Genomic DNA, 14314 nt, shown 5'->3' with positions numbered 1-14314 from the left:
CCTTCTTAGTCCATCTCTGGTTCTACATGGATTAATATTTACCACCAGATTAAATTTATCTCTGGTAAAGAGGTTGGAAGTTGGAACCATCGTTTTATATGGAGACGTTTTCAGATGGTTTATTCACATTCACTGCTCCATAAGATGGGTCTTGAAAAGGGAGACAACGAGACAGAAGTGTTCACAGATATCCAAAGCTTCAGCTAAAGGAGAAGACAACAGTATATAAATTATAGACCTTTACGATGAGCGTGTAAACAGTTGCGCCCTTTCAAGATTGAAGGAGCGTAGAACGAAAGAATATAATAAGTACATGTAGGAAGCAGTGTTAAAACAATGTAGATAACTCGCATTACCATAAACCCAATAAGTACAAACATACTTTACGATCTTGATACATCACCAGCATGCATATCCTGTCAAATTGCATATCTTCATAAACTCGAACTTACATAGAATGCGCAAATTCTATGAAAATCAAGAGGAGGCACAAGTGATAGAACATAGGTGGGACACAATATATATCAACTTTTAAGTTTTTTTATCATGAAATCTTACATATGGTATTTTAACTGAAAATAATCACACAGTTTCCAATTTTGCTTTCATGGTGTGCGCTTTCCCCTCCAATTTTTCCTTCAAAGACTCCTTAAGATAATCTCCGTACTTGATCTTCTTGTAAATTTTAAGGGGGTTTTGGGGATCTACCATCTGATCCAGTGGCTCAATTTCGACATCATGATACGGCATTATAAAAGAAGCAGAAGAAATCCTTGCCGTGGTTTTGTTTGTCACCGCTCTGTGTTCAACGCTTTTGTACTTTCCATTGCTCCAAAACTGGTAATAAAGAATCTGTTAGTTTGTTTCTTTTCTCTCTTTAAGATTTTTATTCAGTCCCAGAAGAAGAGTACAAATGGAGCAGTTGTAAAAATCAGACATACAAAAAAATTTGTACAGCCATATTAGCTTACTAGTGAGTAAATACCTCAATATTGTTGGGGTTTATACCAATGCCAATCTATTTCCCCACTACACAGATAATTTGTATTTGAATACAATCCAACTCCAGACAAATTCTAAATATCAACTACAACCTATACTAATATGCTCAACTCGCTAAACAACTATTAACAACAGATAATAATGTAAAGCAGTAAAAACAACCTACAACACAAAGATTTACCATGGTTCGGCCAATGGTGTCTACTTCCACAAGAGCTTGTTCTTTATATAAAGTGGGAAGGAAGATTACAATCTCTCTTTTCAGTCTCTCACCTTACTAGATCACTCTTATCTCTTTACAGGGTTGTCTCTCTATAAAGGTTATCTCTCAATCTTAATAACTTTCAAGATTGGATTTTCTCTGACTTTTGTGCTGCCTTTCATGTGTTTTCTGGGTGTTAGGTTTTGCCAAAAACTCTAACTCTTACTGGAAACTCGCGGTCCCAATTTTCTTCTGAAAATAAACTTGGAGTCTTGAATTGGTTGCCTCGCAAGCACAAGTCGAAAAGGGTTCTTGTTGAAAGTATTGGAAGTCTTCTACGGCATAGGCGCGGGTCGCGCCTTGGTCAAGGCCAATCTGGGCGTGGGTCGCGCTCTGACATTTCCACGCAGAATGAAATCCTTTCCTCCTCATGTGAGGGATAAAGCCAACAATCTCCCCCTCTCGAACAGTGAGGGGGCCTTCCTCTATACAATTTTCAAATCAACAGGAGGAGTGTGTTGCCATTCCGGCAATAGCACAACAAACATCAAACTTACCTTTCGGTAAGACTTTGGTCATCATATCCGACCCGTTCTTGTCAGTATGGATCTTCTCGATATACAAATGCTTGTCTTCGAATACTTCTCTAATCCAATGATAACACACGTGTATGTGCTTGGATCTAAAATGAAAACTCGGATTCTTGCTCAAATGGATGGCGCTTTGACTGTCACATAGAACTACAAACTGTTTCTGCTTTAGCCTTAGTTCGTCAAAGAACCTCTTCTTTTATAGCAACTCTCTGCAACACTCAGTGGCTGCAATATACTCAGCTTCTGTAGTGGAGAGGGCAACACACTTTTGCAACTTTGATTGCCAAGAAACCGCCCCCCCCAAAAGTAACCGGATAACCCGTGAGGTGGACTTCATCGAAGTCAACATCACCGCCATGTATCCGCATCGATTAGTAGCCTTCAAGTAAGGGCTTACTTCCACCAAAGCATAAACACAATTTGGAAGTGCCCTTGAGATACCTAAATATCCACTTAACACCTTCCCAATGTTCTTTACCCAGATTTGACAGAAAACGACTTACAACACCCACGGCGAAAGCTATAACCGGTCGTGTACACACCATTGCGTACATCAAGTTGCCCACTGCGGATGCATAAGGAATCTTTTCCATCTGACTCTGCTCATGCTTACCCTTTGGACACATCTCTTTGGTCATGCGGGCCGCCACCAAAGTGGACAACCGACTAAGCCGGCGATCCATGTTGAATCTCTTCAACACCTTCTCAATGTAGCTTTCTTGAGAAAGCCACAACTTTCCACTCTTTCTATCACGAGTGATCCGCATCCCAAGTATCTGCTTTGCTTGACCCAAATCCTTCATCTCAAAAGACTTACTCAAGTCTTTCTTCAGCTTGGATATCTTGTTGATGTTTGAGCCAACTATCAACATATCATCCGCGTACAGCAATAACACTATTAAATCCCCATCTGGAAATCTCTGAACAAACACATAATGATCGGAAGCAGACTTCTTGTATCCTTGCTTCACCATAAAGGAATCAAACTTTATGTACCACTGTCTCGGTGCTTGCTTCAATCCATACAAGCTCTTTATCAGCTTGCATACTAGGTGCTCCTTGCCTTTCACCTCAAACCCCTCTGGCTGGTCAATGTAGACATCTTTTTCAAGGTCTCCATGAAGAAAAGTTGTCTTAACATCTAGCTGCTCAACCTCTAGGTTCATACTTGCGGTCATACCCAATACCACCCGGATAGAAGTCATCTTCACTACAGGAGAGAAAATCTCATCAAAGTCAAACCCTTTCCTTTGACCGAATCCCTTCACAACAAGGCGAGCTTTGTGCCTTGGGTGAGGATTGTTCTCCTCATGCTTGACTTTGTATATCCACTTATTCTTGAGAATTTTTCGTTCTTGCGGTTTCTCAACTAACTCATAAGTGTGATTCTTATGCAAATAATCTATCTCGTCATGCATGGCATTCAACCACTTCTCTTTGTCTGTACCCTCAAGTGCCTCTTGATAGTACATAGGTTCTCCACCATCCGATAGTAGCACGTACGTATGTTGTGGATACCTAGTTGAAGCTAGTCTCTCTCTGTCTGACTTCCTTACCACATTTGCTGGTGCCTGAGGAGAATGCACTTCTGCTTGCTCTGGTGGTGGTTCATGCATCTCATCTGCATTTTCTATACCAATAGGTTCTATCCCATCATGAGCAATAGGATTTTCATCATGAGCTTCAGGCTCATAGTTCTCTGCATTCTTAATGCCTTCTGCACGTTCCATAGTAGGAACTTCTGGTTCTGAATCAACAAGATTATTGGTGAAAGCCTATAGCTTCTCACCATCCTCAAAGTCTGCTATGGTTTGGTCTTCCTGGAACATAACATCTCGACTTCGGATTACCTTCTTGTTAATCGGATCATAGAGTTTGTAACCAAACTTTTCATCTCCATAACCCAGAAAAATGCACTGCTTGGCTTTGTCATAAAGTTTGGATCTCTCATCCTTCAGAATATGCACAAATACCCTACACCCAAATACCCTCAAGTATCCATAATCAACATCTCTGCTTGACCATACTCTCTATGGATAGTCACTATTCAGAGGCTTCGATGGCGATAGGTTGATCACATGCACGGCTGTACGCATTGCTTCTACCCAGTAGGTTCTAGGTAGCTTAGAGTGAGATAACATGCATCTCATCCTCTCTACAATGGTACGATTTATTCTCTCTGCTATTCCATTCTGTTCCAGTGTCTTGGGAACGGTCTGCTTATGACGAATCCCATGACTCTAGCAATACTCCTCAAACGGCCCAATGTACTCACCCCCATTATCTGAGCGAATACACTTCAACAAATTTCCAGTCTCTCTTTCCACCATGCTGTGGAATTTCTCAAACACGCCAAGTACTTCATCCTTGGTCTTCAGACTATAGGTCCATATCTTTCTTGATGCATCATCAATGAAGGTCACGAAGTATGAAGCTCCCCCATGGGACTTCACTTTTATAGGACCACATAAGTCTGTGTGCACTGGTTCAAGGACATTGTCCTTTCTGTGAGATGGGAATCTTTGGAAAGACACCCTGTGTTGCTTTCCTACCAAACAGTGAGTACATGTATTTAAATGTGTACCTTTAATGTCTGACAAGGCCTTTTGCTTAGCAAGAACTTCCATCCCGTTTATGCCCCCATATGACCGCGGTCTCTTTGTACCCGCGTTGAAAGAAAGCTTCTTCTTACGCGATTCACTTCTGTTTTACACAAACTAGCCTGTGTTTTATAAAGAGAGCAAGTTTTCTTCCCTCTGGCTGCTACAATGGAACCTCTGCTCAATTTCCATACCCCGTTACCAAACGAGTTTACAAAGGCATCGTCATCTAATTTCCCAGCCGAAATTAGGCTTAACCGTATGTCTAAGACATGTCTTACATCCTTGAGTGTCAAGGTGTAGCCGACATTGGTTTCTACATGAACATCTCCAATGCCTATAATCTCGAGACGTTACTGTTACCCATCCTCACTTCACCATATTCACCACAGCTGTAGGTAGTGAAGAATCACGTGTGCGGTATGACGTGATAGGATGCTCCTGTATCTATCACCCACTTTGTATCCTGACATGAGGTACTAAGACAACACAGACCACAATCTGACACAATTCCCACTAGGTCGTCGACTAGTGCGGTAGTATCTCTGCCTGTGTTTCTGTTCCTCTGCACCATGTCTTCTTGTACACAGTTATTCTTCTCATCCCTCTTCGTTCTCGCGACTCATATCCGGAAGTGGCCCTTGGTGGCACAATAGTAACATTGCCTCTCTGCCTTAGGAGTTCTAGCTTCACCCCTAGATTTACTTCTGTCATCACCTCTAGAACGAGATGGTTTTCTGCTTTTACCTCTCCCCCGTTTCTCTGTGAAAAGGATCTTTGAGTAAGAGGAGCTGCCTTTTGAACTCCTTCTAGTCTCCTCATTCAACAAAGACGTGGTAGCCATCTCCATGGTAACTATTCCATCCTTGGCTGCTCCGTGTAGAGAGACTGCTAATGTCTCCCAACTTTCGGGTAGATAGCCTAATAGAAACAAAGCCTCAACTTCGTCTCCCAAATCAATCTTCATCGAATGCATCTGATTGATGATATTCTATAATTCGTTAAGATGCTCAGATATTGAAGAACCTTCTTGGTACTTCGTGTCGGCAAACTTCTTAACGACCAACACTTTGTTTCCACCCGACTTCCTCTCATAAAGGTCTTCGAGTTTCTTCCACAAGCTGAAGGCTGTAGTCTCTTGGGACACATGATGGAAGACACTGTCGTCAATCAACTTTCGAATATATCCAATCGCTTTTCTGTCAAACTTTTTCCACTCAGCCTCATCAGTCTTTTCTGGTTTTACTCCCCCATTCTCAATGGGTAGTGCCAAGTCCTTGTTGTATAACAAGTCTTCCATCTTGGCTTTCCAGATGGTATAGTTCTTTCTATTCAAACTCGTCATGCGAGTGTTCATGGACTTGTCCATCTCTACAAGTTATTTAAACTCAAATCTTCTCTCAGGAGTTTTGTTAAATACCTTCCAACCAAGATTTGGATAACACTTTAAGCTAATCTAACCAAGGCTATGATACCACTTGTTGGGGTTTATACCAATGTCAATCGATTCCCCCACTACACAGATAACTTGTATTTGAACACAATCCAACTTCAGACAAATTCTAAATATCAACTACAACCTATACTAACATGCCCAACTCGCTAAACAACTATTAATAACATATAATAATGTAAAGCAGTAAAAGCAACCCACAACACAAAAATTTACCGTCGTTCGGCCAATGATGCCTACTTCCACAAGAGGTTGTTCTTTATATAAAGTGGGAAGAAAGATTACAATCTCTCCTTTCAGTCTCTCACCTTACTAGATCACTCTTATCTCTTTACAGGGTTGTCTCTCTGTAAAGGTTATCTCTCAAATTTGATAGCTTTCAAGATTGGGTTTTCTCTGACTTTTGTGCTGCCTCTTATGTGTTTTCTGGGTGTTAGGTTTTGCCAAAAACTCAAACTCTTATTGGTAACTCGCGGTCCCAATTTTCTTCTGAAAATAGACTTGGGTGCGGGTCGCACCTCGGGCAAGCACAAGTCGAGCGCGGGTCGCGCTAAAAGTACTGGAAGTCTTCTACGGCATGGGCGTTGGTCAAGGCCAATCTGGGCGCGGGTCGCGCTCTGACATTTACACGCAGAATGAAATCCTTTCCTCCTCATGTGAGGGATAAAGCCAACAAATACAGTCACCAATGTTCACAACTAAAGCATTTGGTATATGATTAACTGCCACCCACCCTCCATCATGACGAATATGCAATCCCGTGATATCGTCATCCTGCATCAATATTGTTATGGAGCTTGTATCTGAATGCAGGCTTGCACCTAGTACACGATCTGGCATGCTACAAGTTGGATAGTAGTTGACGCGCAGAGATTGCATAACCTCCTTGTGCATTGCTAGCAAAGCTTCCTTCTCCATCCCCATCGACAAAGATAGGTGCCCAAGTAGGCTTTTAGCTACCCTGTTCACTTCAGATGAGTATGTTTCAATAGCATCCCTGCAAACAAGGATGAGCTATGTGAAGATTACGGTTCACACAAGAAAAGCTATTGACGTAAATTAGAAGTCATACTTGAGTTTTGGTGGATTTGTAGGCCAGTATTCAAGTTTCCTGAAGGTGGAAGGATAAATACTCAAAATCAGTGCGTCGCCCCAATCCAATTTTGCTTTTCCAGCACCACATAAGGTATCCCATATCCTTGTATGCCATTAGGAGGCGTTTCATACTTCTTTTTATCTTCGAATGGGAGTTTGAAGAAGCTTGATGTAGTATCCTTCATATTATTTAGTATTTCTTCTGCTACCCCATGGTTTGTTACCTGAAAATAGAGTCCACTTAATTCCACGTTCTATGATGATATCACTACTTCTAATTTGAAGCTCATATATCAGTTGTGTCAAATTCAGATATTTATTTTCCGGACAAAGAACTGTATGTTACTTTTAACATTTAATCAAAAGGACATTAGCAAAAAACATAAATAATGCAGCTAAGTATTTTAGTTGGTCAAAAGTACTTGGAAAAATCCCCAGTGTTTGCAGGCAAGGTCCAGCTTCTTGAGCTCCTCTTCATTCCTCCCATCAAGCAAGGATAAATCAATAACAGGGACATCAGAAGAAACTGGAGAACAATTGGGTCTATCATCTTGGTTAGTTATGTAATTTTCGGGGACGTATGAAGTACTCCTCCTGACCATTTCTTGAACATTAGCTACTACAGATGATCGTGAAGTGGGCACTTGCTCACTCATTTGGTTTCCATTCTCCATTTCCATGTATTATTTCTCATTTGTTTTGGAGTATTTATATCTGACCAGAGTATCTCATAATCCCTTTTTCTTATTCTTTGGTCCTTATTTTGTTAGATATGTTTGGTGGTATTAGGGGCTATTTGTTTTTTTGGGTTAAGTTATAAGAGGGTCTTATATGACCATGTGTTATAAGAGGGTCTTATAAGATGGTCTTATAAAGTGGTTTGTTTTTAATTTTAAGTTCCTCTTATAAGCACTTATAAAAATAGAAAAAACAAATACATGACATCTTATAAATGGTTATTTGACAAATATAACCCTACTTTACATCACATTTAACTTAAATATATTAATTTGAAATAAACGTATAGTTTGATTTTCGGTTTCAAACCAATTTTGATAATTAGAATACCAATTTTAGGAAACTACCTTAATTGGCGGTGGTAGTGGTAGTGGTCTTAATAACATGGTGGTGGTGGTAGTGGAGGTGATGATATTGGTTTTAATAGCATGGTGATGGTGGTGGTAGTAGAAGTGGTGGATGTCTTAATAGCACGGTGGTGGTGGTGGTGATAGTTTTAATAGTACGGTGGTAGTGGTAGTGGAGGTGATGATATTGGTCTTAATAGACGGTGGTAGTGGTGGTGGTGGTGGTTTTAATAGCACAGTGGTGGTGGTGATAGTCTTAATAGTTCGATGGTAGTTGTGGTGGAGGTAATGATGGTGGTGGTAGTGGTGGTGGTGATGGTGGTGGTGGCAGTGGCGGTAGTGGTGGTGGTGGTGGTGGTAGTCGGTGGTGGTTAGGGTAATGAAGTTATTTGGAAAATAAGATAATGAAAATAGAAGAAGAGATAAATGAGGCTAGGGGTATATGGACGGGGGTGTTTGAGTCATTTTTCAAGTTATAAGACTTATAGAATTGAAGTAGATCTAATTTTGGTACTTATAGAATTGGAGCCTCTTATAAGACATTTCTAGTAGAATGCCTCTTATAAGAGGCAAAAAACAAACCAAAAAAATGTCCAAAATCACTGGGCCACATCTTATAAGAGGTTATAAGACCTCAAGGTCTTATAAGAGGCAAAAACAAATGGCCCCTTAGCCTTTCAGTGATCTGCCTCGTTTAAAATATCAATGCATGTTCCCCTTCTAATGTTGTTTTATATAAAACTAGAATTAACCCGTGGCAATGCCACTCGATTGCCATTATGGCTAAAGTTTTTAAATTAAACACCATGTTTAAATATACCATTTTACAGCCATTAAAAAAATTTGGTTGTGGTTTTCCGTATTCTTTTGGCATCTAAAATGAACCTGTATGCGTCATATTAATATTAGACATAAAATGTAGGAAGAAGAAAATATAATTGTCTAACAATTATTATTCTCTCAAAAATATATCTTACATATAAAGTAGAGAAATTACAGTGATAATACTTGTAAAGACATGCTACTTGCCAAATTTAAAAAAAAAAACATCTTTGACTTGTATAACAAATCACAAAGTTGGACATGGTTCATGAAAATCAAATAAACCTTCAGGTTTGTAACCAAGTTTATTACGATTTTTTTTTTCAAATGCAGGTCCAAGATCACATTAATACAAAGAAGACACGCATTGCCGTAGTTTAGAAATACAAACACTACTTGCAACTTTGAGAAAATCTAAAATTCAATAAGAAGCCTGAAAAAACAAACATAAAATATACATTTTAGCTAAAAAACAAACATGTCCTTAATAGATGAAAGTTCTTTTATATAATCTCCCCACATATATCATTTTCTTTGATATATCTTTTTTTTTTTTTCTGATAGTGGTACCTACATATGCTATTTTGAAATCAAACCCATTAGAAGTCACATATTATGACCTTAAACAAAGAACCAATGGTCATGTCATACCTCATACTCATGTCCATGTCCATGATCACCATGACCCTCCCAAGTATGTCTCCAGCCCTATGAACAAAAGCACCATATAATATAAGAACTCAACCCAAACAAACAACATAAAAAAAAAGGCATAGTCGGATAGTAATTAACAAGCTAAGGAAGCTTATGAAGACCAAGACATTGAGATACTATCTTCCAGCCATTATCATAAGCCAAGAAGACATCATGGATATGTCTTATGAAATCTACAAAAAATGACATAATTTCATATTCATCGGCCTAATGTCATAGCCAACAATTTCAAAATTACTAACCGTTTGACATTAGAAAAGCTCAAAATCTTTATGGAAGTTTCGTTGTTTCTGCGTGTCGGGGTGCAATGTGTTTCCCACTTTCCCTAGTACTTAAAAAACCAAAGATTTTTTCAAACTATCACTCTATTTGACGAAATTGATGTGATATGTCTGACAATACTATACACAACACAAATGTACTCGGAAAAACATTCCATGAGCTAATTTTGAATGGGAACACTATTTGGAACTTGAATCGTAAAAAGTTGATTTTGAATAAGATCTTAAATTGTTAGAATGAGGATATATACGTATATATTAACAACACATGTATTATATACTCAAGATAACTAAGTTAGTATCAGACCATAAAAATTAATAAGCATCTTTACAACAGATCAAAGGATCTTGCTTGAAGAAGTCATATTATTATAAAATATATATATATATATATATATTTATATATATATATATATATATATATAACCGTCGAATGACATCATTTACTAACATAATTTTAGTAAAAGAAAGGATTTCAGGACACGTCAAAAAAATCCTTTAAAGTTGGTGCATTTAGAAAATTCAATACATCTAATACACTTCATAATGTTTCATAATCATTTTTTGCCTAATAATATACTGGCCGCTACCTAGATTCGATACGTATGGGGCGATCCCATCTATTGAATTTACTTCAAAGTTCAACAGTCCTCACTCATCACACATTTCATTCATCACCAAACACATTAGTTTTATAATTTGACTATATTAAGTTCATAATACATCACTAAAATTTCATTAACTACAGTGGCTTCACAGCAAGAGTTTGAACCATTAACACATGCATTCCACAAAGAATGAATGTAAATAGTTGTGCTTACCGTAGTAGGTTAATTACTTTCAAAGTCGCTAATGATCCAGCTTAATAGGATAATTCCACTGCAAGAATAATATATATTAATAACTTTAGAAGTAATTTTGTATAAACTTTAAATCTTGTATAAAAAGAAATTGAGAAATAAACAACAAAAGTTACAAAATCAGAAGACTTGGAGGAGTGTCTCTATTTTGCACAATCTACTTGGTGAATCCTACAATCAGAAGACTTCCATTAACAAAAAGGGTACCTATTACTGAAGAAAAGCTGAAGTGGGAGTGGCTATTTTTTCAGGGGTTTTTTTTTTCTGACGTGAAAAGAACGAACTTTGTAAACTATTATTTTATTTCGGTGGTTTAGTGTACGAATATCTCTTAGCCTTTTTCATTTTTGGCAAGTTTTGTTTTATAGTAAGTTGGACTTTATTTCGGTTTTTGGCTAGATGTTTATAGTAAGTAGTGTAGGAAACTTACTCCAAAAATATACTTATTATTAAGTAAACAAGAAAATCAATTAAATTGATATAACAAATATATCATGAACAAACCTTTAGTTCAACAAACAAACAAACCTTTTAGTTCAACTAATGAACTTAATTTATTAATGATTAAATCCGAGCCTAGTGAAGATTCATTATGTCCTTAAGACAGATTTTACCCCTCACAGTGCTTGAAGGTTGATGGGAAACTGTCTCCCAAGATAGAATGAATTTCCTTTTATAGAAAGCTAGCACTTCAATTCTATAGACTCAGCGAACACAACATAGTATTTGACTAAGAACATGAGGAGAAAAGAAAGATCAGAACTCTGTGCAAAATTGTGTGTCTTTTCGAAACATGTGACTTTTCAAAAAGTTGCTTACTTTTTTTTCTAAGAGTCATTGTGTTGTTTTGAAGAGGCACCACTCACCTATAAATAGTGGATGAATTTGAAGAGAAAGACACACCAGATCACACCGAGTTTTGATCTTTCTCTTCTCCCCCTGTGCTTAGTCAAATACTCCAAATTAATTAAGAAGTACAAGACACCAAAAAGACAAAAGGTTTGCATGGTTTGGTAATTGGTAAAGAGTAAGTACAATTAAGTTGTATATTCCTAACAACTTAAGACATATTTCTTTTTCTTCTTCTTCTTTACCGAACAGAATTTGTTTCTGTTTTCTTTTCTTTTTTGGTTTAAGGGAATAACAAAATGTAGTTGTATTTCAGAATATGGTAACACCACCAGTTACTCCTGTTGTTACTGTTCCTACTGCTGTTTCCCATTCTGTTCCTCATGGGAAGAAGCCTGAAAAGTTCAATGGAACTGATTTCAAGTGCTAGCAACAAAAGATGTTCTTCTATTTGATCACCCTTAACTTGGCAAGGTTTATATGGGATAAGGCTCCTGATGTAAGCCCTGATGAAACTGACAAGGAGAAGGTTTTGGCCAAGGATGCTTGGTTTCATGCTGATTTCTTGTGTAGAGATTATGTCCTTAGTGGGTTGCCTGACTCATTACACAATGTGTATAGTGTGTTCAAGACTGCTAAGGAACTTTGGGATTCGTTGGACAAGAAATACAAGAGTGAAGATGCTGGCATGAAGAAATTCATAGTTGGCAGATTTCTTGATTTCAAAATGACGGATAGTAAGACCGTCATAAGCCAAGTCCAAGAACTTCAAGTAATCCTCCATGATGTCATTGCTGAAGGAATGACCCTAGGAGAATCTTTCCAAGTGGCTGCTATGATTGAGAAATTACCACCATCTTGGAAGGATTTTAAGAACTATCTTAAGCATAAATGCAAAGATATGAATCTTGAAGAACTAATTGTCCATCTAAGGATAGAGGAAGATAACCGCCTATCTTAGAAAAAAGGCAAGGATCCCATGGTGGCAAAGGCCAATGTTGTGAAAAGATCAAGTGCTAAGGGAAAGAGGAAGCGCCATGACAAAGCTCAAGGTGAAGAGAGTAGTATGCCTACAACTGTGGGAAGGCTGGACATAAGGCAAGTGAATGTCGCAAGCCAAAGAAGTACAAGAAGCAAAAGATTGAAGTAAATGTGACAATGGACATGCTTTTTGATAATGTTAATGACATGAACCTATCTACCGTGGTTTCTGAATGTCTCATGATTAGAAATGAAAGGGAATGGTGGGTGGATACTGGTGCTACTCGCCACATATGCTCCAACAAGTCGATGTTCACCACTTATCATGTTGTGGAAAAGGAATAACAACTCTTTATGGGAAATTCTTCTATGTCCAAGGTTGAAGGCAAAGGAAAGGTGGTGATGATGTTGACTTCTGGGAAGGAACTAACTCTGAATGAGGTGCTCTATGTGCCTGACATTCGCAAGAACTTGGTTTCTGGGTCGTTGCTGAGCAAGAATGACTTTAAGTTAGTCTTTGTTTCTGATAAATTTGTACTAACTAAGAATGATGTATTCGTGGGAAAGGGCAATCTTTAGGATGGGCTCTTTAGGATGTCTTGTTTTACTATTGCGCCAAAGAGCGCCAATAAAGTTAAATCTTCTGTTTACTTGATTGAGTCTTCACATGTATGGCATGGTAGATTAGGACATGTTAATTATGATACTTTGCATAGATTAATTAATTTGGACTATATACCAAAGATAAAAATAGACCCACACCATAAATGTGAAACTTGTGTAGAATCCAAGTTGACCAGATCATCCTTTCATTCCATTGAAAGAAGTAATGAACCTCTAGACTTAATACACACAGATATATGTTATCTTAAGTACATGCAAACTAGAGGTGGTAAAAAGTATTTCATTACTTTTATTGACGATAGCACTAGATATAGTTATGTTTACTTGTTAAGAAGTAAAGATAAGGCAATTAAAGTGTTCAAACACTATAAAAATGAAGTTGAAAATAAACTAAGCAAAAAGATTAAGGTTATAAGGAGTGATAGAGGAGGTGAATATGAATCACCTTTTGAAGGTTTCTGTTTTGAACATGGAATCATTCATCAAACTAAAGCTCCTTATTCACCTCAATCAAATGGTATTGCGGAACGCAAAAATCTAAACTCTAAAAGAGATGATGAATGCTATGTTGTTAAGTTCTGATTTACCCCAGAATTTGTGGGGGGAAGCTTTGCTTTATGCCAATTACATTCTTAACAAGATTCCTAACAAGAAGACGCTTAAAACACCAAACGAATTGTGGAAAGGTCATCAGACTTCCTACGAATTCTTAAAAGTGTGGGGGTGTCTTGCTAAAGTGGAAGTCCCCAAACCTAAGAAGGTGAAGATAGGACCCAAGACTATTGATTGTGTATTCATTGGATATGCAAACAATAGTAGTGCATATAATTTTCTCGTTCATAAATCAGAGATTCAAGATATACATGTTCATACGATTATTGAGTTAAGGAATGCTTCATTCTTTGAAAATAAGTTTCCGCATAACATGTGTATAGAGCCAAGTTCAACAAAGAGAACTTTAGACGCTACAACTAGTAACCATCCTACACAAAACAAATTGAGGAGGAACCTAGATGTAGCAAAAGGTCAAGGACGTCAACGTCTTTTGGACCTAATTTTCTAACATACTTGTTGGAAAATAATCCTCAAACGTTCAAGGAGGCAATGTCATCTCCAGAAGCTACTTATTGGAAAGAAGCAATAAATAGCGAGA

At 37.9% G+C, this 14314-nt stretch overlaps 1 pseudogene across 1 annotated transcript; it reads right to left on the bottom strand.

The window, feature by feature from the left end:
* Positions 1-294: 294 nt before the first annotated feature.
* LOC147511517 (protein LATERAL BRANCHING OXIDOREDUCTASE 1-like) lies at positions 295-7771 on the bottom strand (annotated as a pseudogene). The gene is made up of 4 exons (XR_015216047.1): positions 7368-7771; positions 6923-7169; positions 6481-6847; positions 295-852 (listed from the first exon to the last, which is right to left on the bottom strand). The product of XR_015216047.1 is annotated as a protein LATERAL BRANCHING OXIDOREDUCTASE 1-like (transcript).
* Between the last annotated feature and the right edge of the window lie 6543 nt (positions 7772-14314).

This window comes from Coptis chinensis, chromosome 3, assembly GCF_015680905.1.
Source record: "Coptis chinensis isolate HL-2020 chromosome 3, ASM1568090v1, whole genome shotgun sequence".
NCBI lineage: Eukaryota > Viridiplantae > Streptophyta > Magnoliopsida > Ranunculales > Ranunculaceae > Coptis > Coptis chinensis.
Note: the sequence above shows the minus strand (reverse complement) of the source record. Positions and strands in the feature narration are given on the sequence as shown.